The sequence below is a fragment of the Schistocerca serialis genome, chromosome 6, assembly GCF_023864345.2.
Source record: "Schistocerca serialis cubense isolate TAMUIC-IGC-003099 chromosome 6, iqSchSeri2.2, whole genome shotgun sequence".
Lineage (NCBI taxonomy): Eukaryota > Metazoa > Arthropoda > Insecta > Orthoptera > Acrididae > Schistocerca > Schistocerca serialis.
In genome coordinates, this window is record NC_064643.1 from 462160294 (window position 1) to 462187115 (window position 26822).

Sequence of the window (26822 nt, forward strand, 5' to 3'; positions counted from 1 at the left end):
GTTGACTGTATTCTCAATATTGTCAAGTAGATGTTGCTAAATATATTATACAGTGAGAGATCTATTACACAGTTTACTTACTAGGACAAAATCATTTGTTAAACTTCAGCGGGCCTCAAAGTAATTTAATATAATGTGTGGAATTGAAATTGTTACGTTATGAAAGGCATAGAGAGTCGGTAACATTGCTCTGTAGAAAGTAGTTAACGGAAGATAGATTCATTATTATATTCTTATTCACTAACTTTCCTTTTTCATTTATGTTCGCAGCTCATGGTCTAGTGGCTAGCGTTGCTGCCTCTGGAACCCGGGTTCCGTTCCCGGTGGGGTTGGGGATTTTCTTTGCCCGGAGACTGTTGTTAGTGTTGTCCTTATCATTTCATCATCATCATTCTTGATATTGGCCAGATTGTGTTAAAATTGGGTCTTTGTACGGGCGCTGATGACCGCGCAGTAGAGCGCCCCACAAACCAAACATCATCACATCATCTTTCATTTACGAACTTAGTCAGAAGTACCCTTAAGAAGTTGCTACATCTTAGAGACTAGTGTACGTTTGAGTGTTCGCCTGTTCTGTTCTTACATCCTAGGCGTTTAGAAATCATCAACTTTGCTTGGGCTATTAGCATCATGATCAAACATCGTACTATTTTTCCATTTAATAGTACGTCTCGCTCACTTAATTTATCCTTGAAGAATACTTATTCTCTAAGAGTACTGAACTATGTATTCTTATGCAGTCGGAAGCAAAGTCGCCGAGATTGGACCACCAGTCTGCTGCAGGAATGAACTTGCGGTGCACACGAAAGCGTAGTGAGCGGGGTGTAACAGCACACAAGAGATGAGACTGATGCTGCAGATTTGTGTGCTTACCAGATGTGTGCAGTTACTGTTGGGCGCTTTTAGGGTAGCTTCAGTTGAGTCCACGCACGTCAATGGGTGCCCATATGATTACTTTTTTGGGAGGTTAGTTAAGAAAATCCTTATTGTAATTAGGAATGAAATCAGATTAGTTCATTTCTTTCATTTGTTTCCAGTTGATCTTTTCGCCGGCCGTAATGCTAGTTTTATGAGTTGAATCGAGAAGAAGGAGAGCAACACAATCGTCTCAACAACGCCAAGAACAACTAGATCCACAGCGAAGACGTATGCAGTTGCAATATCTGAATGTTCGAACTTCATATCACCGAACAGCTCTTTCATACGAAGCGGAGATTCGAAACAACACCTTATGTAAATTCGGAAGTCAGAAAATGGACGTCTGTTCACACGGAAAAGCCAAGGAATTTAAAGGAGAAAACCCGTGAATGTACTGCGCGAGTGGAAAAGTGAAGCTATCTGTAAACTCTCAGGCCAAAGAACCACTGAAGAGTTGTGTACAACAGTTTCTATAAAATATAAAAAATTACAATTTCTGTTTTCAGATGACTTCAGTCGGCGTTAACGTTATAGTGGGGCATTTTAAGCTGACATTTAAAACCGAGGAACACAAATTTATCACATTTTCTTTTACCCACCAGTAACCATAAATTTCTCCAAGTCTACTTCATCGGAGATTAAAATGACCAACTGAGTGCACGCTGCTAAATGTCTACTACAACCATAAGGAATATTGTTGAGTCGTTGCAAAAAATTATTTAATTCGGATGTTCAAATTTGCGGTTGATCTCATGCCTTCAGACAGCCATGGGATTTTTATTCGTGCTGATCAAACACTAGCCAGTGAAAATGCTAGACGATATAACACGCCAATTACTGATGAAGTAGCAATTGTCATGGTTTCAGAAGAATTTCTCCCTCACGATAACGTTTTGCAGCGTAGAAATGAACAACTATATATAACTGCTGACACATCACAATACCCAATTATGTTTTCAGATGGTCAAGGTGGTTAATATTTCAACATCAAAACTCATTCACAGTTGAACACGCAGGCAGAAGAGTTACATCAGTGAATTATTATCCCCATCGGATCATGGTACGTGAAAATGAAGAAAGGTGTATTCTGAAATGCCAGCATCGCTTCCATTAGTACATCATCGATATGTACGTGAAAATAGAGTCAGAACGATTACTATTTATAAGACTCTGTCACAGGAAAATTAGGTCAGAAGAATATATACGTTTGAGAGACGTGATAAATATTGATGGAGATACACGGCCCAGTCACATTAATGTGACCATCATTTATGTTCCACTTCAAAACCACTCACAGATTGCAAGTAGCAGCCCTAGTAGTGGAAGGTATATAAAGCGTGTCGGTGGGGGTGCGGGCTAGGGACGCGGGCGTCAGTGCAGTCATTGTCCTAATGCGGAAACAGTGCGATTTAGCTGCGGTTCAAAAGGACATGATCAATAGCTTTCGGGGAGCATTTCCGGCGGACTATCTTTGTAAACTATCCGCGTACCGTCGTGGTTAAAGTAAACCGTGCATGCCAAAATGGTCCTACACGAAACCAGCGCCGAGGTCACAACAGATCATAGTTTACAGGGTTGAACGACGGCTGCGGATATGTGTACGGGCGAATAAACATGCAATGAGTGAATGACCTCTCAGATGAAACAAGGAGCTACCAACAACCAACGACCGTTCAGATCCCGTTGTTGCGTATGGATCCGTAGAAGGTGCCTGGTTAATGCACACATGCCGACTGCTGTCCATCGGCGACGATGGCTGGACTTTGCACGCCAGCACCGTATCCAGTGACGCCTAAGAGCTGAGGATGAAACGGAAGCCAGTCGGTACCGTAGGCCTGTTCGGACGGTGTCCTTTTTTTTCTTTTACTATAAAACGTAGTCCACTTACTGGCGATAGGTGGCCGTTTCACATTTTATGCTCCATCAGACGAATGGACGTTGGGTCGTCTTAATGGTCCAGCCCGGAGAAGGGAACGTTATGGCCGGGGGAATGGTGTTGCTAAGTTCCTATAGCACCAAAGTGCTGAGGCCATCGGTCCCTAGGCTAACGCACTACTTAATCTAACTTAAACTAACGTACGCTAAGGAGAAAACACACACATCATGTGCGAGGGAGGACTCGAACCTCCGACGGGGGCAGCCGCGCGAACCGTGGCAAGGCGCACTAGACCTCACGGCTACCCCGCGCGGCCCGGAGGAATGTTTTCGTGGCATTGCACTGGGTGTTCTGGAAGGCACAGTCGCCGGTCGAGGTGGCCGAGTGGTTCTAGGCGCTACAGTCTGGAACCGCACGATCGCTGCGGTCGCAGGTTCGAATCCTGCCTCGGACACGGATGTGTATGATGTCCTTAGGATAGTTAGCTTTAAGTAGTTCTAAGTTCTAGGGGACTGATGACCTTAGAAGCTAAGTCCCATAGTGCTCAGAGTCATTTGAAACTTTTTTTTTTTTTTTTTTTTTTTTTTTTTGGATCAACACAAGAGTGCCTCTACTCTTGGGCCCTGTCCATCATTAAATGCAGTTTGTCTTTCCTTGGTACGATGGCGTCTACAAGAGTGGCAATGCAACGTTCCATACAACTCGCAGTGTAGATGCGTGACACTAAGAGCAGCAGGATGAGTTTACCGTTTCCCCCTGGCCACCGATCTCCCCAGATTTAAATCCTACCTAGAATCTGTGGAACCAGCTCAGTCGGGTTGTTCGTGTCACGGATCCTCCATCGAGAAACCCAACGCAACTGGCCATGGCACTGGAAGCGACATTGCTTCACACCCCAGGTTGATACCTTCCGGTGTCTCACTGAGTCTCCTCCTGTACGTCTCCCAGCGGTTCGTGCTGCAAAAGATGTTTTTCAAGCTTTTGGTAAGTCACCACATAAATGGAGGGACAATGTGACATAGGAAAGATCACCTTATTGCCTGTCACATATACTGGCAGTCCGCGACAAATGCACGAATGTGCATAGGATGCTATTACGTACAGAAATGTGGTCACCCTGATCACTTCATTAAATTTATGTGTAACGCAGCATGGTACGATACAAAAGTTATTAGTTCCAGAACCATCTCCTACTGATCGACACGACATAACATCTCGGGGATAAAGAAAAGCTAATTACATTAATTGATGTAATCATTTCGCTACACGTTTTCGGGGGAATACAATGTTAGATGTAGAAAAGAGGGTTGCCACATGCGCACATTATAATATAATTTACTGTGAAGATAATTTCAAATCAAATAGATAAAGTAATAGCTGCCGAAATACCAGATCCCACAACTGACAATGAGCTGTCTGAAGTTCTGACCAAGAACATGATGCACAGACCATGTTCTGAAATAAATACAAATTCATCGTGTATGATCGAAGGAAAATGGAAAATGTCCCAAACGAATGTTCGAGGGCGTTTAGTCGACTCAGTTGCTGGCAATAATGGTAACCGGTGTATCTACGAACAGAAAAGCATTTACTTTCAAAGTGAGTTATTGAAAACATACAAAGCACATACCAACATTGAGTGTAGCAATTCTGTGAAATCCATAAAACACATTTGTAGATACGTTATCACAGGCAACAAGTTGGCCGTGTTTGGAGTTTCAACAAGAAATGATTGAGATGAAATCTCTCAACATCAAAATGGCAGATGTATCAGCAGCAAGCTGTGTGGAGATTTTAGGATTTCCAATCAACGATAGGAATCCAACTGTTTTCACATTCCCGGCCGGCTCCGTGGCCGAGCTGTTCTAGGCGCTTCAGTCCGGAACCACGCGGCTGCTACGGTCGCAGGTTCGAATCCTGCCTCGGGCATGGATGTGTGTGATTTTAGGTTCTAAGTTTAGGGGACTGATAACCTCAGCTGTTAAGTCCCATAGTGCTTAGAGCCATTTGAACCATTTTCACGTTCCCGTCCGCCTCGAAAACGAACAAAGAGCGTATTTCATGGAATAATACGTAGAGGAGACAGCGACAGATCCACGGAACACTACATTAACAGCGTTTATCTATTATGTCAGAGAGATGATTTTGCAAGAACTTTCATGTATACATGCTTTAGGACTTATTACACTTGGAACGCAACTCAAAAGAATTCTGAAAGAAGGGAAGGATGCAAAGCAATAATTGGATAGCCTGGAATATTTTCATCAAACTTTTTAGGACGACTATACACTGTACATATGAACAACGCTGAATGCTTTTATTTAGGGTTGCCTCTGATCACCGGTCGTGGTCCGCCATCATTTATACATTTACGGACAGTGTGATGGAATAGTACATGACACGTATCGGAGTGAGTGCGAGGCACTTTATTTGATGGAAGACGACGATCACTGGGACACGTTAACTGGGGATTCATCCTCCACTTCTAATCCATTTCAAGAGCTCGAACGCTCGCTCTTATTTTATTTACATGTTCCCCCATCACATCCAGTACAATTGTGGGATAAATACAATGTTTACATAGCCGAAGATATTCTGCACAGAAAGCGTCAAGCAACCCAAAATCTTGACTTGGATGACAGAAGAGGTACGATACAGTGAAGCGCTAATATTCATTGAGGAGCTTTGTCTTGCTATGTGCGGCTAGTTGTTGGTATAACTGGTAATGACAGCACCAAATTGGTCCATCAGCGCAACATTCGACGGAGACTTCTCAGAGAGCAATCTTACAACGGAAATGACTTACAACTGTTCGTCCCAGAAAATATACCGAGACTCCTTCCAGAAAGAAGATAGCATTTGAGACCATGATGCAAGGTGTGACTAAGCAATCTGGTGAACTGCACTTTTTGAATACTTGGGGTGGAACTGGAAAGACATTCTTAATTTCCTTGATTCTCGCTAAAATCCGTTCAAACAGTCATAATTCGTTAACTCTTGCTTCTCCAGGCATTGACGGCACGTTGAAGGAAGGAGGGACAACAGCGCATTCAGTTCTTAAACCGTCACTAAACATGCAGTTCACAGAAAATCCAGCATGTAACATTTCAGAAATATCAGGAATGTGTTCTTCTGGCGTGAAAATTAACTCTATGGGTGTACAATCGTTCACAAGAAGTCATGGGAAGCATTAGATCAAATGTTAAAGATTTGCGAAATAAACAATTTCCATTTGGTAGAGAATTGGTGTTACTACCCGATGACTTCCGGCAAACGCTTCCAGTTAAACCTCGCTCAGTACCAGCTGATGAACTGAATGCCCGCTTGAAATATTCTACTTTTCGGAACACGTCATAAAATGCATTTATCAACAAATATGAGAGTTCAGCTTCAAATCGATCCAGCAGTTGACACATTTTCAATGCCATTACAGGAGGTAGGTAACGTCACTGGACCTACAAATCCAGACACAGGAAATATCACCTTCTCATTTAATTTATGGAACACTATTAATTCAAAAGAAGAAATAGTAGACACTGTTTTCCAAATCATGGAAACGAATTATTTGAATCACGCATGGTTGAGCGGGAAAGCCATCTAGCTTTAAAAGCGTCCACGAACACGATATGAACGACATTATTCTAAACAGAAACAGTGACACACTAATCTATTGAATCCGTGATGAAGCAAAGTGAAGTATTGAATTTGCTACAGAATTTCTTAATTCTCGCCGGCCATTGTGGCCGAGCGGTTCGAGGCTCTTCAGTCTGGAACCGTGCGACCGCTACGGTCGCAGTTTCGAATCCTGCCTCGGGCATGGATGTTTGTGATGTCCTTAGGTTAGTTAGGTTTAAGTAGATCTAAGTTCTAGGGGACTGATGACCTCAGATGTTAAGTCTCATAGTGCTCAGAGGCATTTGAACCATTTCCTTAATTCTCACGACGTCTCAGAGTTACCGTCATATACTGTATTACGAATTTCAGAATTGGAGTGCCACTTAAATTACTTTGAAACATCTATCATAGCTATGCAACAGCACACGATCAATAGTTAAAAATATTGATGAACAGTCTAACTGAAACCACAATCCTGGTTGGACTCCGTAAAAGTGGAGAGGTACTACTTCCACGAATACCACTAATTCCTACCGACATGAAGTTCGAGTTCAAAGGACTTCAGTTTCCAATACGCCTTGCGTTCGCTTTGACTTTCAATAAAGCGCAAGGGCAATCTTTACAAGTGAGTGGTTTGAATTTAGAAAGGGATTCCATCTGTTACGTCACATGCTGCAGAATCACTAAACCGTCTCATTTGTATGTTTATGCAGAAGACGGAGAAACGAAAAAATGTAGTAAATCCACTAACTTTACAATAAAATATAATTTTCTGTGAAAAAATCATTCTTCTTCCTGTACTTACTTTACACATAGCCACAACAATGGAAGGCAGGGTACTGAACTGAATGGAGCGTTTTTTCGGTAAATCTGTGTGCGCTAGAATAATTTTATTTACTTTCCCACTAATTCCACATCAGTCTGAGCCACAGAGAAGTGTGGCCGGGTTTAGTTAGTTCAAAATATACATCTTGTACGTTTCACAAAATAAACTGATTCGGTTGTTTTTAGAGAAGTTTTCTGTCGGTAAGTCTTCCAAGGTCATCTTAATTTATTCTCACTCTTTTTACAGATACTGAATATTTACGTCCAAAATTAATTTCACTAATAAACCAATCCACGGAAAATGAATTGGGAAACAACGTGATATACGTATGCTGTAATTATTTCGCAAATATCATAATACTCTACGGATCAGAAATGGATTTGAATTGAATTTTTCTGTTATTCTTGTACAGCGTTATTGAATCTCTTGGCCAGTGCAGGTTTATTCAATTGCATATGCTCTTTGGCGGATATCAGTAACATACAATGATATTAATGTCTGCACAGATCAGGTTTCCTTTAATCTTATAGCTTAATTGTAAATTTGGCATTACCAGTAGTTTAAGGGTGAGGAGGAAGGAGAATATGGAGTGTGGTGTAAATGCGTCACTGTATGGGCTTCACTTTTGCGTATCCACACTGTTAGAAATACATACAGTATTGTACATGTCTTTTTCCTTGAGGCTGTGAAGGGACTAGTAAAGCAAGAACGCATTGTAACACTACCGCTTGGTCGTATTTATGTCGAGATTTTCTTGGACGCGGGTACGCCATCCCAGCTAGCAGGATTTAGATTTATCTAGCATTACCAAGAGATAAAATAGGACAACATTTTTTTCCTAAGATCGCGACAGTATACTGGCGATCGCAATTCGTTTTGCTTATGGTATTGTGTCAGATACGTAGAGACTTCAGAAAGTAGGTTACTTTTCCCACGCTGAGATCGTCGCACAGCAAGAGGGGTGCATTGTCAGGAAAGAGCGCACGTTCCGGATTTCCTGCAGAGACCGTTCTGATGTCGTACGGATAACAGGTGCGTCGCAGTTTGCGAGTGAAATGGCTCGGCAAGCGGAAACGTACTCCATAGTTGACGTACGCGGAATAGTGTAATTCCTGTGGCCAAAACGTCTGATTTTCACACAGATCCACCTTGAAATTCTGGTGATATATGGATCAAATGCGGTGTCACTTACATCCGTAGTGAAATAGTGTCAAGAATTTGACCAATGCCGTACAGACGTGGCTGATGCTGATCTGGAAGTCCAGATCTTGCAAGAAGCGATTTTCGCCAAGCTGGGAGAACATCTGGGGGGGAAGGGGATGGCGGAAAGTGGGGGACGGGGTAGACAGAGGAGGAGGATATTAATGTTTAAAGTATCGTCGACAACGAGATCCTTAGAGGAAGAACTAGCTCGAATTATGGAAGGATGGCGAAAGAAAGAGGCTGTTCCCTTTCGAAGGAACCATCCTGGCATTTGGCTTAAGTGATTCAGGAAAATCACGGAAACCTAAATCAGGATGGCCGGACACGGGTTTGAACCACCGTTTTTCAGGATGCGAGACCAGTGTGCTAAACACTGCTCTATCCCACTAGGTGGGATGGATAGATTTTCCAACGTTGAGCAAGGAGCGGATTTCTTTTGTCGAGGATTCGAACGTTGGTAGAACGTTTCTCTGTTGGTTACGGAGACTTGGTGACTACGTTGAAAAGTAGTGTCATGTATGTCACGTAGAAATGTAGCGCGGAATTGAATAGAAGTTAGTTTACCTGCCATAATGATGCGTAACTTAGTTTTTGAGGTTCCCCCGTACCAGGATATAGCACTCCCACAATCATAGCTAAAACTTCATTGCCTAGGAAACACACGTACTTGCGCACGGTTAGCTGAAATATGGAAGTTCCTTCTGGTACTGGAACTCATGAGGCTGTAGCTTACGGAAGCAACCCGTTATTAGTGACGGACGGTCTGCAGCTGCCTCCGATTTCACTTTGCACACTCTCGATAGAGTGGGTGAGACACTACAATGGTCGACCGACTTATGGTTGCCTCTTACGGTTACTGCCGTATTTTACTTTACTTTACTTCCGTATTACTGTTGTCACGCTACTTATCTTTACCTGAGTGGCGAAACTGCATTCTCAACGCACATACAAACATTTAAATACACAACATCGACATTTGTGAACTTTTATAAAATATAATAGTTTCTGCCAACTAAATACACTCCTGGAAATGGAAAAAAGAACACATTGACACCGGTGTGTCAGACCCACCATACTTGCTCCGGACACTGCGAGAGGGCTGTACAAGCAATGATCACACGCACGCCACAGCGGACACACCAGGAACCGCGGTATTGGCCGTCGAATGGCGCTAGCTGCGCAGCATTTGTGCACCGCCGCCGTCAGTGTCAGCCAGTTTGCCGTGGCATACGGAGCTCCATCGCAGTCTTTAACACTGGTAGCATGCCGCGACAGCGTGGACGTGAACCGTATGTGCAGTTGACGGACTTGAGCGAGGGCGTGTAGTGGGCATGCGGGAGGCCGGGTGGACGTACCGCCGAATTGCTCAACACGTGGGGCGTGAGGTCTCCACAGTACATCGATGTTGTCGCCAGTGGTCGGCGGAAGGTGCACGTGCCCGTCGACCTGGGACCGGACCGCAGCGACGCATGGATGCACGCCAAGACCGTAGGATCCTACGCAGTGCCGTAGGGGACCGCACCGCCACTTCCCAGCAAATTAGGGACACTGTTGCTCCTGGGGTATCGGCGAGGACCATTCGCAACCGTCTCCATGAAGCTGGGCTACGGTCCCGCACACCGTTAGGCCGTCTTCCGCTCACGCCCCAACATCGTGCAGCCCGCCTCCAGTGGTGTCGCGACAGGCGTGAATGGAGGGACGAATGGAGACGTGTCGTCTTCAGCGATGAGAGTCGCTTCTGCCTTGGTGCCAATTATGGTCGTATGCGTGTTTGGCGCCGTGCAGGTGAGCGCCACAATCAGGACTGCATACGACCGAGGCACACAGGGCCAACACCCGGCATCATGGTGTGGGGAGCGATCTCCTACACTGGCCGTACACCACTGGTGATCGTCGAGGGGACACTGAATAGTGCACGGTACATCCAGACCGTCATCGAACCCATCGTTCTACCATTCCTAGACTGGCAAGGGAACTTGCTGTTCCAACAGGACAATGCACGTCCGCATGTATCCCGTGCCACCCAACGTGCTCTAGAAAGTGTAAGTCAACTACCCTGGCCAGCAAGATCTCCGGATCTGTCCCCCATTGAGCATGTTTGGGACTGGATGAAGCGTCATCTCACGCGGTCTGCATGTCCAGCACGAACGCTGGTCCAACTGAGGCGCCAGGTGGAAATGGCATGGCAAGCCGTTCCACAGGACTACATCCAGTATCTCTACGATCGTCTCCATGGGAGAATAGCAGCCTGCATTGCTGCGAAAGGTGGATATACACTGTACTAGTGCCGACATAGTGCATGCTCTGTTGCCTGTGTCTATGTGCCTGTGGTTCTGTCAGTGTGATCATGTGATGTATCTGACCCCAGGAATGTGTCAATAAAGTTTCCCCTTCCTGGGACAATGAATTCACGGTGTTCTTATTTCAATTTCCAGGAGTGTATATATTCTTTCATTTCGTTAATTAGTTTACCACTGGTTCCAAAACATTAAACACGGCGAACCCGGGGGAAGCAGTACATTTTAATTCGGTTATTACGGTGTTTAGCGTATATTTATAACGATGTAACGTAGTTAACCGTTCGCTATTACTGAAAAGCCAAACATACGTTTAGTTCTTACAAAGTTCATCACACAAATGGCTTCTATTATTGGTGCCGCATTGCTGAGCACGTTCACATAAGCTCCTCATTCAATTCTCAAACATTTCTTGAGAAATGGCTTCTGTCTCTTTCCGGATTGTGGATTTCAGCTCATCCGTATAGTGGAATTGCTATAAAAAAGCGCTTTGTTCTCCCTATAAGCCACAGAAAGAATCACGGGTTGAAACATCAGTCGACCTCACTGGCCGTGCTTTCTTTCTTTCACTTGCGCCTTTGTCCCGCAACGTGCGCAGGGTCGGCTTGGTTACAACGGATTTGGCAAGGTTAATTGAAAGGGGTGGCCGGATGCCCTTCCTGTCGCCACCCCATACCCCCCAGGACGGAATCAATGTACCCCAACTGTCTGCGTCTAGTGTAAACCATGAAATAATGCGAAAGTGTTACAAATGTCTGCGCGTCGAGTAACTGAGGCAGGATGTGGGCACCAGCCCGGTATTCACCTAGCGGGATGTGGAAAACCGCCTAAAAACCACATCCAAGCTGGCCGACACACCAGCCCACGTCGTTAATCCGTCGGGCGGATTCGATCCGGGGCCGGCGCGCCTACCCGAGTCCAGGAAGCAGCGCATTAGCGTTCTCGGCTAACCTGGCGGGTCTCGGCGGCCGTGCTGTGCGTACGAAAAATATCGGGCGTTTTGTGTTGTGGCCAGATGAAATCACAATTGTCTGCCGACAACTGTGGGGTCTTTGATTGCTCTGTGAGAAGATTCATCCGTCTACAGTACACGAATTATTACTTCACTTTATTATATAACTGAATAAAAGATTTACTTTCACACATTTCTTTACCACAGGCGTACAGAGTAATTTACAGTCGTCATGGACTAGCAGAGCATCAGTTAATGTACTAATTAGCAAACGGTTCTCTTGCGTTACAATGTTCAACATACAGCACCGCAAATTCATCTGAAACTTTAACTATTCACCTGTCCTAGACGAAGATGGTGACGGCTGTAACTGAGGTCTCTAAGTGGCGAAGTGGACTGAGCTCTTGCATGCTCATCTCTATACTGTCCTCAGAGGAAGGGCACTGCACTACTGGGGAAGAGGCGCGGTCTTCAAGAGCGTCTCCCATGCTTCCTTACGGACTGCAGCGAGCTCTCGCTAATGCCTACCTTATCGATTGGCGTTGCCGACTTCGATGTGGTACCACGATCTCTGGATGATACCATATTTTATTTTGACAAGCGCATTCAGATTAAAGCCTGCCTCTTCAGATATCACAAGATTTATCCGACATGCGTCATCCTGGTCAGTTCTGTTGCGAACAAATTCTGCCTACTCACTTCATCTCCCGGCTGTAAATGTTGAACCATTTGCAGCTTGTAAGGATGAAACATTAAATTTTGTTTCACAATCCTCGGCAAAGATCTGAGGAAGATTTGTAATATTCTGGAATGGCGATTCACAGATCACTACGGGCTTCGTTGCAAAGCTGTACAAACTCGTCTGATATTTTCGTATGTTCGAAGCGCCAATTTAGGTTCCTTATGCTTCCCATTGGTTACAGAACCCTTCTCAAGCCATTGTTTTATCCACCCGGATACTGTTCCTTTGTCTCGAAAGAGGAAAAGACGGTCCATTCAATGGCGCTTTGTACGTTGACCAGCTATAACACTCTGGGCGCGTTAATTAGCGGTAACGCTCTGCACAGGACGGAACTAGTCAACCTTCATACGCACCTCATTGCTCATGTTCCGTACTGAACTCAATGGCATACTAGGTGGATCAGATAAGATTCGGTAGATGGCGCATCTACGTGTTAACAGCATGGCCAATTGAAAATGTTCTGTTTCGTATGGTAATACGTGATTGCTCGACACTTCAGTGAGCAGTTTTTTTTTTTAAATACAGGTATTAAAAGTATTAAAATGAAACTGAATGAAATGTCCAATGGTCTGCTGGGCCTGTATTTGTCCAGGTTACTTATAAACCATCACAACCGGTTTCACAACTTTTGAGTTGCATCTTCTGGTGCATATATAAGTGCTATGTCATAGGTTACAGAACGCCGCAGTATAACAATTGGTGCGCCTAGGTACAAATTTCAGCTCTCCTAAATTGATAAAAAAAACATCGTCAAATAATAGAAAGACCACCCATTGAAAGCCTCGGCCACGCTTTGACAACACAAGAGACGCTCGTAGCTTATGTTTCCAGCTGCTGTGTTGGTGATAAATACACATGGGCGTGTCGGCTTTTGTCAATTCAGGGCCCAGTACTTCACCGAATAACATCTATGAGAGGTGTTTTGTTGCTTGACATAGGCCGACAAGAGCATATTTTTATCGGAATGTGTACTGTTCGTGACTTAACACAGGTATGACTTTCGACATTGACGATGGTCTTTTTATCATTTGACAATAAGTGCTAAAAACTTTACCTAGCCACGACAATTGTTAGTCTGCGGCATTCTGTAACATTTCACATAGCATTTATATTTGCACCAGAAGATGTAACTCAAAAGTTACGAAACCAGTTGTGTGGATTTATAGGTGACGTAAACAGATACAGCTAGAGCAGACCTCTGGATATTTCATTCAGTCTCATTTTAATAGTTTTAACACCCGTATTTAAAAAAAAAAACTGTTTGCCGTATGAAGTGTCAAGCAATCATGTACAGCTATTTCAGCTGTAGTTGTCCCAGTTTTCAAATTGTCTGGGTCTCCTTGTATGTTTTGTCGTATCGCTGACTACAGGGTATGTCTTTAATATGTCGGCTGGTTCTTGTTATACACGTTTCGACTCTGTTTATTTTATTCACTTTGTGTCAATGGTTTTCGTTGTACGGAGATATATGCAAAGAGTTCGATGCCACACTCCTACACTCTTGAGATTAGCAGTGATATTAATTCTTCCTATAACTTGACTAGCAATTTTATGGGCGAAAGATAGATACCAAATTGTAATAATTACTGGCCGAAATCCTAATTAACTCAAATGATAGTCATTTCAGTTGAGAGCTTTGCTTTGTGCGAAGTGTGGACGATACGCTTCACATATTGTGGTGACAGATACCAAAGAGGTAGTTAATTATTCCTGCAGAAATTTTTGCCGGCAAAGAAATTGTGCACGTTGCTCCAAACCTTAGCAAGTGTGCAATAGCCATTATTTCGACTAGGGAAAGATTAACGTTCTACGGATCGCAGGAAAGTTGAAACAGAGAATTCAGTCAAGGCGAGAATAGGAAATTAGACTTTCAGATCCAGCATGGAGACAACGCCGTTGCAGATGCTGCTTGGTAAAGTAATATTGCGCATTAGATCACATTAAATGCTGAGTCGAGATTTTGCTCACACCAACTTGCGTACACTTTGACCATTGAATATCAAAAACTAGGATACTAACCTACCCTCACATTGAGTACATGAGAGTTTTTTCAAAAGTAAATTTATTCTCCACCAACTCAGTGCATTGACCAGCAGTGACATTTTAGATGAAAATGAGCTGATGAAGATTTTAATCATTCTTTCCCATGATAAAAATATTTTTCATATGTAGAGATAACGATTTTAATAATTGTCAATTCAATATGTCGAAGAGTTAAATATTTTGTTATTGAGTGTTGAAAGTAACTGACAATGATTGTTGCGTATCACTTGACCCCTGAAAGCACAGCTGATAAATTACATGTAGAAAAAAAAGAAATAGCTGTTTTGTATTTTTAGAATAGATTCGAAACTTTCACTTTTATTAATTCATGAATTCTAGTTACGTGACAGCAGCATTTCTAATGAATTTTGTTACGATCTGCATCTGATATTAGCTGCCTTACAGGGCCATATTTATATAGACTGTCTGTTTAACACCCTGGGCTTCAAAAGACAGTTAAGATAATTTGTCCGTTTGTACACTAAGTGATAAGCTAAGTTTGCACACATTAGTCCATTCGCTGGGCAGATACAAAGTGCAGACAATCTCACGATGTCAATAAGTTTATGTTGACAAGGTCGTCTCACAGATGGCATTGCATGTTCCTTATCCCGTATCGATAATGCAAGCACCTTCTAGATCTAGCGCCAACATTTGAGAAAACACCAGAACTCTCCAGTAATACTGGACTGGAACTATTTAAGGAACTCAACGTCCAAGGATCGGGCAGTTCCCACTTCAATAGCGATCTGATAAGACGATTTTTTCTAAACATAGTATGAACAGCAAGTGCAAGTTAGTAATGTTTGAAGTGTTTACGGCGGGTATACGGGGAGTGAAGTGTATAGGGATGTATAGGGACGTGTACTTCGATGACTCGAGTGTTATTGTCAACTGTTTACCGTCTAATAAATTTATTTCGTCATAGCTTACGAAAATGCCTAATGATGGAAAGAGAAAGTGCCACTTTTAGGATGATTACACGAAAGAGTGGTCTTTTGTCAAGTAAGGATGTACGCATGAAGAAGCGTTGCGTGAAATTTGTAGTTCATCTCAGTAACTTACGGAAGTAAGGCAGATACGAGGCGTCTCGTTTCTACGAAGAATCATATATGTAGATTCGCAGTAGCATCGACATCAGAGCCTATTTTTACATTCGTGATTAAAGAAAATACCCAGGAAGAATTTCTTGTTGCCGCTGCAGAACTAACAACAGCTTATAAAGTTGTCCAGCATCATCAATCCTTTAGTTCGTTTGACGTTACGGTAAAAGTGAATGTCGCAATGTCTCCTGACTCCAACGGCACTGCAAAGCATTCTAGGAGTGAGGCCAGGAGAACGTGGAAGCCACGGTACTGGTACACCGTAACACCCCTCATGGCAAGGCGAAGTACTAATGCAGCATTAACAGGAACTAAACTGGTCATGTTATTAGTTACAGCTAGGTTCCTTTAAAGTAGAGTGCGTTGTTATGTCGCTGTGTAAACACGGATGGTGGGCGTAGAAAATGTCTTCGCGGGCAGGTGCGTCGGCTTCCGGTTAACGTAATTAAATTTGTTAACGACGAGAAAGTGAAGGGATTTATCGTGCAGGCGGAGAAGGCGATAGAAGGTGTAACAAAAATGGTAAACCTGAGAAAGGGGACGAATTCAGTTTTCTACGGCAAAGAAGGTGAAGCAAGGTGCTCACAGTAAGTATTCCATTGACGACATGGATAAATGTGTTACCTGGCTTCAAATTCTACGCTATTACGAAAAATACAAGGAAAAACCAAATTTACGAAAATTACACAACTTTTATCTCACAGAACTGCGCTTCAAGGCCAGGAAGTAAACTGAGAAAACTGTTCTGTCTATGGAATTTAATTTTAAAAAGTGACAAAATAAACGTGTTATGTGCGAACAAGGACGTAGTTGACAAGGGGGCATACCACATTAAGTTTTTACAGAAGAATGAAGCATCAGAGTCAAACTTGTCACTGATTTACTTGGATGAAACATGGATTCACACGCATTATACCGTTACAGTTTAAGTGTGCGAGTAGTATTGTCGAATGAAAGTGCCGGTCAGCGGTTAATTGTTGTGCACGTAGGCGGTGACATGGGTTGACCATTAAGTGTTCATTTCTCAAATATGACTGAAAAATCAAAACGGCGGGCTATCACTAAAAATGGACTACGAAATTCTTTATTTATTTATTTGAGAAGAATAATTTTTCATCTTTCTTTGACGAAACAATATATACAAATGAAGAAATATTTTCTAAATTAATAAAACAAAACAGATTGCCAACAATCATGTTATCCTGCGTAGCAGGCCAATTGATAAATTATTCTACCCACTTTCTCTTACTGGGAAACGCTCTTGTCCACAATCATTTGCTGGTGACAAAACATGCGGTTACCATGGGGAGTCGACTTTTTGAAACCACCTATAAGTTGGTGGGCAAATATGAGTTAATACGAGGGCTGTTCAATAAAGAATGACCATAATTTTTTATGGTCATAATTTCTCGGCTAAAATTTAATCTTATGATATTCTTTTAGCTTAATGCGCAACAAACACGCCGTAGTAGTTTCATTGTTGGGACTCCTGGTTCCCGCCTGTGATAGGCAGGCAAAGTCAGTGGTGAAGGCTACAGAGTCGATTATGGAGGACCTCTCAAAAAATGGTTCCCAGCCTGTATTTGAAGAATGGCAGAAACTCTGGGACAAGTGCATTGCACTCATGGGAGACTACTTTGAGAAGGACCATCAAAAACACGAGGATGAGTAAATGTATCTTGTTTAAAAAAAAAGCCGGCCTTTGTGGCCGAGCGGTTCTAGGCGCTTCAGTCTGGAACCGCGCGACCGCTACTGTCGCAGGTTCGAATCCTGCCTCGGGCATGGATGTGTGTGATGTCCTTAGGTTGGTTAGGTTTAAGTAGTTTAAGTTCTAGGGGACTGATGACCTCAGATGTTAAGTCCCATAGTGCTCAGAGCCATTTAAAAAAAATTATGATGATTTTTTATTGAACAGCCCTCTTACAAGGAGCAAAATAAAACGACAAAGGATTAGAAATGAAATGAATACAAGTAGGTGTGTAATACTAATCATTAAAGTCATTTTCATAAACATTTTAAAATAAAAATTTAAGAGCATCTGAACGAATTCACAGCCCCTAGTTTGACAGGTGTATGCTTTATACCGCACTGTCCAGGAGAACTCAATGGATTTTAATGCTCTGGAGTCCAGAGCATCATGAAAATTCTTTTTGCTGGTTTCTAGGTATGTGTTTACCCACTCGGCATATTTCTAGTCATTGCAAGTGTCCAAAATGCTTGATTAAAGTTGTGTTCGACCAGCGATCACTTCGCGATTATTTTTCGTAATGAGCGCGATCTGACAGGAGAGATACAACAGTCTCGCACGGATAATATTTTTGAAGACTTCTTTTGAACTACCTATTATCTCTATTAAATAAAATTACTACGAAGGCGCTGATAATCTCACTTCACATAACTGACGAAATCGGAGCAGTAGGCGTACATATTCCAATGATACAGGACAAGTGACACTCGGAAACCGATATCTGATCGGGTTAGCAAGATAGATACAGGCATGATGTTTAAACACCGCATTCGGATTTCGAAATTAGGTTTTCGCCTTCCACAAATTGTGTCACGTATAACCGAGATGACTGACGGGTGGTGTGTGATACATGCCCAGAGGTAAAAATACTGGAGTGTATAAGGCGTGCAGAGTAAGCTGGCCGGTGGATGCGCAGTCGGCCAGGCAGGCGAGTGGAGAACAGTAGTTGCGAGGGCTGCGGATGGGCCGTCAACGCGTTGTAGGGGAAATGGCGAGTGCTGGAGGGAAAGTGCTGTACTAAACTGCAGCCTATCCGTATTTTCTTGTAGATATTAAGTAGGCCCCTCCACACCCGCATTCGCATGATAACCGTCCAAAAATATCTTAGAATCTAAAAAGAATTCCGCTGAAAATGCAAGAAAAGTAGCGATTTATTTTCGCCTGATTTCTTAACCATTTGTAACTTTCAGAGAAGTATCACGAGTGACGAATTTTGAACAAAATCTGCATTTCTCTTGTCGGTTCTTTATCTAAAACACAACGGAGCTTACACAATGTCACCTCACTAAGAAGCCGTGCAGACGCAACTGCGACGGAATCCTGAAACAGTATACTTATATGGATATGTCCGAAAGAACAGACACCATATCCATATAAGTATATAGTTCTGGCAATACCGGCCATGACCTTCTTCCTCTGTGCGGATGCGCACGTACTCCCCGAACTCTTACCGGACTTGGTAAGAATGTCTTCCACGAGTAATGAGTGTGTTGGGGTGGGACACCTGTTCCTGTTGATATATATCAACGCCCGTTAGCAGCTGACAATACTAATATAATTCTAATTTCGTCCTGAAACAGTAGTTTGTTAAGTGGGGATCTGAATATACGTAAGGTCAATAGCTTCAAAAATTGTTCAAATGGCTCTGAGCACTATGGGACTTAACTGCTGAGGTCATCAGTCCCCTAGAACTTAGAACTACTTAAACATAACTAACCTAAGGACGTCACACACATCCATGCCCGAGGCAGGATTCGAACCTGCGACCGTAGCGGTCGCGCGGTTCCAGACTGTAGCACCTAGAACCGCTCGGCCACCCCGGCCGGCCAAGGTCAATAGCTTATAAAAAAGCGCGTCTTCGGTACAAAAATAATTGTGTAATATCTTCACTTACGTTGTTTCAAAACCCACAGCCTTGTTTCGTGAGCTATCGGTGAGTCTTGAAAATTACATTGTTTCATTTACAAAGTTTGTTGTTAGTGGAATAACATTGTAGATAATGAAGTTTTGCATATTAAGCATATGGAAAAATACACTCTTCTTTGTGTGCTTTCATTTGAAAAATCTCTTTTCGATATCTCAAAACGTTTGTAAGGTATGAGGAACGTTATGGATATTTAATTCCGGATTTATTGCTGGCAGGCACACGCGATCACAAATAAATGTGCTACATAAAATCAGTTTCCCCAAGATCGGTGACAGATAGAAGACCTCCACCCAAGCCTAAAGGAAAATTCAGTACGTTAGCTAAATTTCATACACAAAAAAATACGAAGTAATATGCATCAAACGCAAAATCATAGTGACACCGGTTTTTCTCCGTAAAAGTTTTCAAATTTCACGCAGTGTCTTTCTTAAACTCAAATTTCACAACTAATATGGCCATCAACGAAGTGAGAGGCATTTCGTCATTATGCTGACGTATAAAGCTGTGTGTAATGCGAAAATGAATTTTTCTTACGTAATAGTCCTTGTGAAATTGTCTGAGGATGATTGCAAAGCGTGCGCCTAGACTGTGTCGACGCAGTGCGTCGTCATCTGGCCATAAGCAGGCAAACAATGTCGGCCTCCCGTTCTGAACAAACGAATGAGCTGCCCCAGAGCTTACCGTATCGTGCACGGACTCTACGCCAGTACTGCCGGCCGGAGTGGCCGAGCGGTTCTAGGCACTACAGTCTGCAACCACGTGACCGCTACGGTCGCAGGTTCGAATCCTGCCTCGGGCTTGGATGTGTGTGATGTCTTTAGGTTAGTTAGGTTTAACTAGTTTCAAGTTCTAGGGGACTGATGACCTCAGAAGTTAAGTCTCATAGTGCTCAGAGCCATTTGAACCATTCTTTATGCCCTGTAAACACTATGTCCTATATAATTGTAGGGCCACAATTCTTTACTAAACGGGAAAGAAACACAAAGAAATAAAATGTGCTATGCCTTTTTAATCCTTTGGTTATTCAGTTACTCATTTTCATACGTCCAACGTCCAGAAAATCTCACGCCGAACGTTATTTCCGCTTCGTGTCAGTTCCTCTGACTTTAGGAAGATATTAATATATCTGCGAATACACCAATAAAATAATTTTTACTTGTTCATTACTTATATACGTATAAATTTACGTATTTTGATCCTATTTCTTCCTTTTGTACCCTGCATCTTCACGGGCTCTGGATTTGGCAATGGTGGTGTAAGAGGGTGATCGAATGTCCCAGTCCTCAAAACATCCCCATCTCCCCCCCCCCCCTCCTCCAGGGATTTGTTTAACCAATCTGTCTGCGTTTAGTGTTATCCAAATGAAAGTGTTGAAACATAAGTAGCAGCCCGGTATTCACCTAGTCGGATTTGGAGAAAGCGACTAAAAACCAGATTCAGGCTGGCTGGCATACCAGCCTTAATCGTTAATCCGCAGGACGAATTGGAACAGGGGCCGACGGGTCTCCCTGATAACCGGAAGGGGCGTGCCAAAGCATAGGTATCCAGACTGGTCCACAAATTTACATATTTTGCGTAAGATGGAATATATTAGTGAAACGTAAAAGGAGAAATATATAAATAAACGTCTGGCAGTATGTAACTTACGTCTGTGCGCGTTTCTTCTCTGTCTCCTGTAAGCCGTATAGCAGTAACGTGTTTAGTGACCATAAAAAAAGGCTCCCCGGACGTGTTTTAACAAGGGGACAGTACGGACGTCTTGTCACCAGTTTCATTCATATTGACAGTGTGTGTAGGGCACTTGGAGCTCAAAGTATGTAAACAGGAAGGCGCAACTCTCCACCGTTTTTGAGAAAATCTAGTTTGATAATTTTGGACTTGCTTATATACTTTGTATGAGCACTGGCATTCAAATAGTTCGCAGCTGAATGAGTAAGCAGTTTCATAAAAGCGAGGTTTTTGGATCGAATCAGGCGAGTGCCGCTTCTTCTACTTTATTCTGCAAATGTGCAGTACTAAAGTAGTCCCAAAGCACACCAATGTTGCAGCCTTCCGGCGTTTATTTTTACATGCAGACGAATAACTTTATAAAACGACTATAAAATTGTGCTTACATCACCGTACACAATAGAGAGTTGCTTCTACAGAAGACTGCATAAAAATTTAATGAGTCGTGCACAATCACACATCTGTACCAACATTTGGTGACGTGCTTTGACATACGCGCTGCACGGCTAAATTGTGTGATGACTGAGAACCGTGTATAAATGTGAGCCACCAAATCTGTTTTGCAATAGACACCTTGAAAAATCATGCATGTGGAAAAATTCAGCGTTCATCACAAGAGTTGTTCGTCGCAGTAATTATTGTTTTCCCTGTTTCTACGATCAATGTCCTGCTGATGCGTGCAGTGCTCCACAGGCTACACATTATATTTGTCACGAATGTGGATAACAATAATATAAATGAAAAGTCTATACTGATTTGATTAAAAGTTCTCGTGGATCCTTTATTTTAATTCCAATCTCCTAACGAAAAAAATTTGTTTCTTTTCGGGATAAATATTATGCAAATAAAAAGTAAAAACATTGATAATTTGCACAGCCACAGTAAATCTGTTGTCAGAATAAAGTGGGAATGAAAAACAGTACCAGCTGCGGGATGCGAACCGGAGACTTTGCGATTATGAAACTAAGAGCTTACTCGCTTTCTTTTAAATTCCTTTTTATTCGATATTGTTTAAAAACAGTCTTGGTTGCAATTTTAGTTTTTTATTTTTCAACTACGCGTTTCGCCTTATTTAGGCATCTTCAGGTTGATCTTAATTTGGTATTTCTTAGAACGATCCTTTTAAACAGTGTAGCCAAAGGGCATCGTCGAATACATCAGGCCAACATCGCCTTCGTTAAACTCAGTAAAAACTTTTTTAGATGGACGCGAGTGACTCCAAGACCTGCATAACGCGTTCCCGTTCACAGGACCGAGTAACAGAATAAGATGGGGCTCAAGGTAGTAAGCATAATGCACCACAGCGTCGTGTGCTAGTACTGACGCCTAATAAGGTAACCAAGACTGTTTTTAACCAATACTGTTAAGCACTGTTTGCTGTATGCCACATATGTATTGGAAGAATTTCGTTTTATTGGATATTGTTCGTTGCACTTTTTCAGGGCGGACGTCCCATGACACGTGTTTAAGTTCGTCGATGATTCACTCACTCAGTTTTTTATTGTAGAACACATTAACACTCTGACCGAACACGCTGAGCTACCGTGCCGGCAAGTCGCTCAACTGCGGACTGCTCGAATATTTGTGACCATACAAAGCATATATGGCCGCCAAAAATTTTCAAAACTCGATCTTCTCTAAAAAAGGTGAGAGTTGCGCCTTCCTGTTGAGATATTTTGAAGCCTTATTAGTGACCTACACGCCGTGTCAGTATGAATGAAATCGATGAGAAGAAGTTCTTATGTTCTCATTGTTAACGCTGTATCGCCACTGGTCTGAAAGGCTAGCTGCGTAAGGGCCGTTACAAGACTGTGAAAAAGACTGTCATAATAAATCCGTTGTTAGAATGAAGTTGGAATGAAAAAAAGTGTTACGGTGCTCGATCTTAGAGCTGAGTTTTCACTCAGACGGCGCTTTGGCGTTAGGCGGTTGTTTCCGTGTGTGATCGCTGGCCGCAGCTTAGCTGGAGGCGTGTGAGGAGGAAAGAGGGGGCTGCCTTGGCGTGGAGACAGTTCGGCTCGGCTGGGGTTGTTTGCGTCTGGACGGCGAGTGGGGCCCGATGGGAAGACCGGACCGTGATTTTACGGTTAATAGTGTGGACAGCGGCGTGGTGTGCCGTTTAACTTGATTCGCAAGGGGGCAAAATCTCGCCTGTTGTAGTTTGTCGAGCCTGAGTTTGGATTTTGAAAAGTCGGTCCTTGTTTTGGCTTAGTACGATTTTGGTTTACTGCCTGGTGGTTCTGGTAGCACGCCGGATCTGTGTCATTATGTTGCATTTTGTATGGGGCTGTGTGCTCGGAGCCGTGGAGTGCCATTTGTGTGAACTGCTTCACTGGGGAGTACTGATCGGGCCATTCTTGGTCCTCTGCTGTATGAAATGATTTTATTATTAAAGTAACATTATCACTTAAATGATTTAATTCTTGTTGCATTAATTGCAACTTGGGTACTGAGAAATTTAGTAGTGTAATTACGGAAGATTTAATAGTGGCACATAGCCCTTTACCTGTTTCGTAATTTGTTCATTACCGAAAGGCCTTAAGCTCATAGTCATATGATGTGAGTTCTTAAATTATTGTATTTTTATGTCATGTTATTTTTTTTTAATTTGCTGGTCACTGGTGTACTGTTCCAAGTATTAAAATGTTTCAGGTAGCTATTACTTGGGTGGAACGCGCGGAACCGCAACGGAGAGAGTAGTTGCGTGCCTTACGTGTCCGTTGTTGGCGCCGCCTGGTGTCCGTTGTTTGTTTTGGTGCACCTGAGTTAGGTATTGTGTTGCCTCCTCCCTTACGGCCCCGTCGTGTTCTTCTCATAAACATTTCCTTCAAGGCATTTTACTTAATTTTATGCTAGTATTATTTTAATTTCTTACATTGGTAAAATTGTGCGGCCTTCATTATGCACACTGTTTGTCATAGCGGAGTTGATGTGCCATTGTAATTTCTTAAACTCCGTTGTGTGTGCCCTTCGTGATACATATTGTTTGTCAGATTTGAGTATGGCAATTGTAATGCCTCATATATCGTGCGTGGGTAATGGTGCAATAAATGGATGATAGTTATTTCTGTTTTTGGCGCCCTTCATGCCTCCTTTTTTGTCCCTATTGGTACGCTATCCTTGTGTTGGTAAGCCTCATCAAAAAGTACCAGAGAAGTCGTCCCTGTGAGGTAGGTGAGCAGAGACAGTAGGGATTCGCCCGCTCGTTATTGAGCTTGCGGACAGGTTACACAGGGCCGGAGGCTGCGAGTGCGCATCGATGACGGCAGGGCCTTGCCACTGGCGCGGCAGGTGAAGTTGGGAATGCGGTGGGCGGCGGCCTTGCCGCAGGCGGCTGCGGCTGGGCACGGCTCGGCCCGCAGCCTGCCGCGGCTCCGGCTCGGTGTGGTGTGGCGTGGCGCGATGCGGGGCGGTGCGGTGCGGGCTGAGTCACGAGCCACTCGCAGCGCAGACCTGACCGCCGCAACGCGCGCCGCCGTGCGCTAGCCGCAGACTAGCCTAGACCAAGGACGACCACCGGCCGCGCTGTCCCACTGGCACCGTGGCCCTGCTCACCGCCCCCACCCCCCTCCTTCTCTAGGCGCTCTGCGAGCCCCTTTTACAGGCGCGACATCCCTGTAGCAATCGAGTACTCGTAGCAATAGAATACCCAGCGGCGCCTAGGGTACATTATTCCTGGACTGACAAGGCGAGGCCACGACGTTCGGGTCACGCATTTACTTCAGACTTAGTACACTTTTTGTGTTCCATTAGGACTGCCAAAGGGAGGTGACCATGAGAAAAAGATTGAATAACCAACGATAGGTCAACGTTCTATGAGTCGGGGCGTGGACTATACGGCGAGAAAGGAAGAATGAAACGATTGTTGGTGTTAATAACGATCATCCTCCTTTACCTCCTCTGCATTACTGCAGATGACGTGTCACTGTGCACATTTGTTCTTTGTATGCAGTACACGTGAGGCGCCTAGTTGTTTCCACTGCAGTGTGTGGAATACGAAGGTTCTGTTGTAAGACGTCGTGGTCTCCTGACCTTCATTGCTTACATATTCCGTCCTCACAATCATATTCCGCACATCAAGACGCTTCATTCGAACCCAAACTCGATAAGATAAAGTCAATGTTGTATGAATTCATGTAAACGATATGAAAATAACTAATAAATCGCAAGTGTGCACCGTGGTTGAAATACTCGAGGCTGGCGTACACACATACATTCCAGATACGACGGTCACAGGAGCTTTTAGTTCGAGAGAGGCAACCGCACGCCAGGAGGCCAGTCCCAACCCATCTACGTCAGTCGGTGGCTGCCCGTGGAGCGGCCAGCGTTCGCCCGCGTGAAAGGGGGATCGGCCCCGTGTTCGGCTTAAAAGGAAATTGACCCCCCCCCCCCCACACACACACCTCCCTCCCACCCCTCCTCCCGTCAGTTGAGCTGGATATACAATGATCAGTCAAACTTCATAAGAAAACTGTACCCAAAGCGCAGTGTATCATATCTGGACAAAAAAAAAGGGCAGAGACGGTTCTGCAATCGATGAATGCTATGACACATTCGTGTCCAGTAATGCCACAGATAAGTATAAGTGGCTTGATGTCTCTGCAACTTTATATCTATCGTTAGGAATCTCAAGGCAAATTACGACCACAAATACAAAGAAAGGAGTGTTTAAATGCATGCAAGTATGTATGCAATGTATGCAAGTATCAGAATTGGGAAGAATGGGAAAGAATAATTTTAAACATTTCATTTGAAACGTCTTCTTACCAGTTGCACCAAATAAGTCACCACTTTTGTTGGACGTTTAGCCTGTAAATAACGACACCTCTGTCTTTAAGGAGGATTTATGACAGAATTCGGATTCCTACCGAACAACTAATGTGACTGAACCTCTTGATAAATAATTTTTTCTGCAGTGGAAAACATTTTTCCCTGGAAACTGTCTGGCAGTATAATATCCGATAGCTCTTTTTAATTTCAGATTTAAGATTGAAACAGTATTTCTAAACATCAGTCATTTGTGCATTAGCAGTTTACGTTACCTCCTTTTACGAATTTGATCAGCTATGCGTGGTACATAGCACAACAACGGCGTCCATCCTAGTCTGTCTCAATAAAAGTAGTAATTACTGTGAAGTGTACAAATGCATTAATTTTTCTTCTTTAAGGAAAATGTTTGTTTTTATTATTCAATACATTTCGCATTTTTGTGACAGTCATAGGGAATTATTCAAAAATTACCATAAGATCTATGATGCAGGAATTGTTGTAATATGATGTATGTTAGAAATTTCATTTCCACGAATTAAAGCCGCGATTGATGAAAGTCGTCTGTAATCTAACATCAAACACGGCCTTGATTCTTTTCATACACTAGTCACCTCTGTAATCACTACATCTGAAACAGTTTAACTATCGATGTGACCTGGAACATGAATTTCCTCATTTTGAGGAACTAAAGGGCGATCTGTTTAATTGTTAAAAACCATTTAACACACAAGATCGAATAAAATAGTTCTTCAATCAAGACAATCCGTTTCAACAGACTATTCTGTCAGCCTCCGGTCTTAAAATCTTCTTGCTGTAAAACTTTTTCATTTTAGCGTAAAGTGAACATCTTTTGCAACAAAAAGATCTTAATATCTGAAGATGACAACTTAGTCTGCTGAAACCTGTTGTCTTCAATAAAGAAATATTTTATGCGATCTTGGCTGTAGAATGGTTTTTGACCTGTAAGGTATTGAAGCAACTTATGAAACGTGATATTTTTGGAATGGTTTAGGTGTTTAAAATTTCAAGTGTGCACCAAGAATTATTGCGCTACGCTACGCTCTCTTGTAAAGGC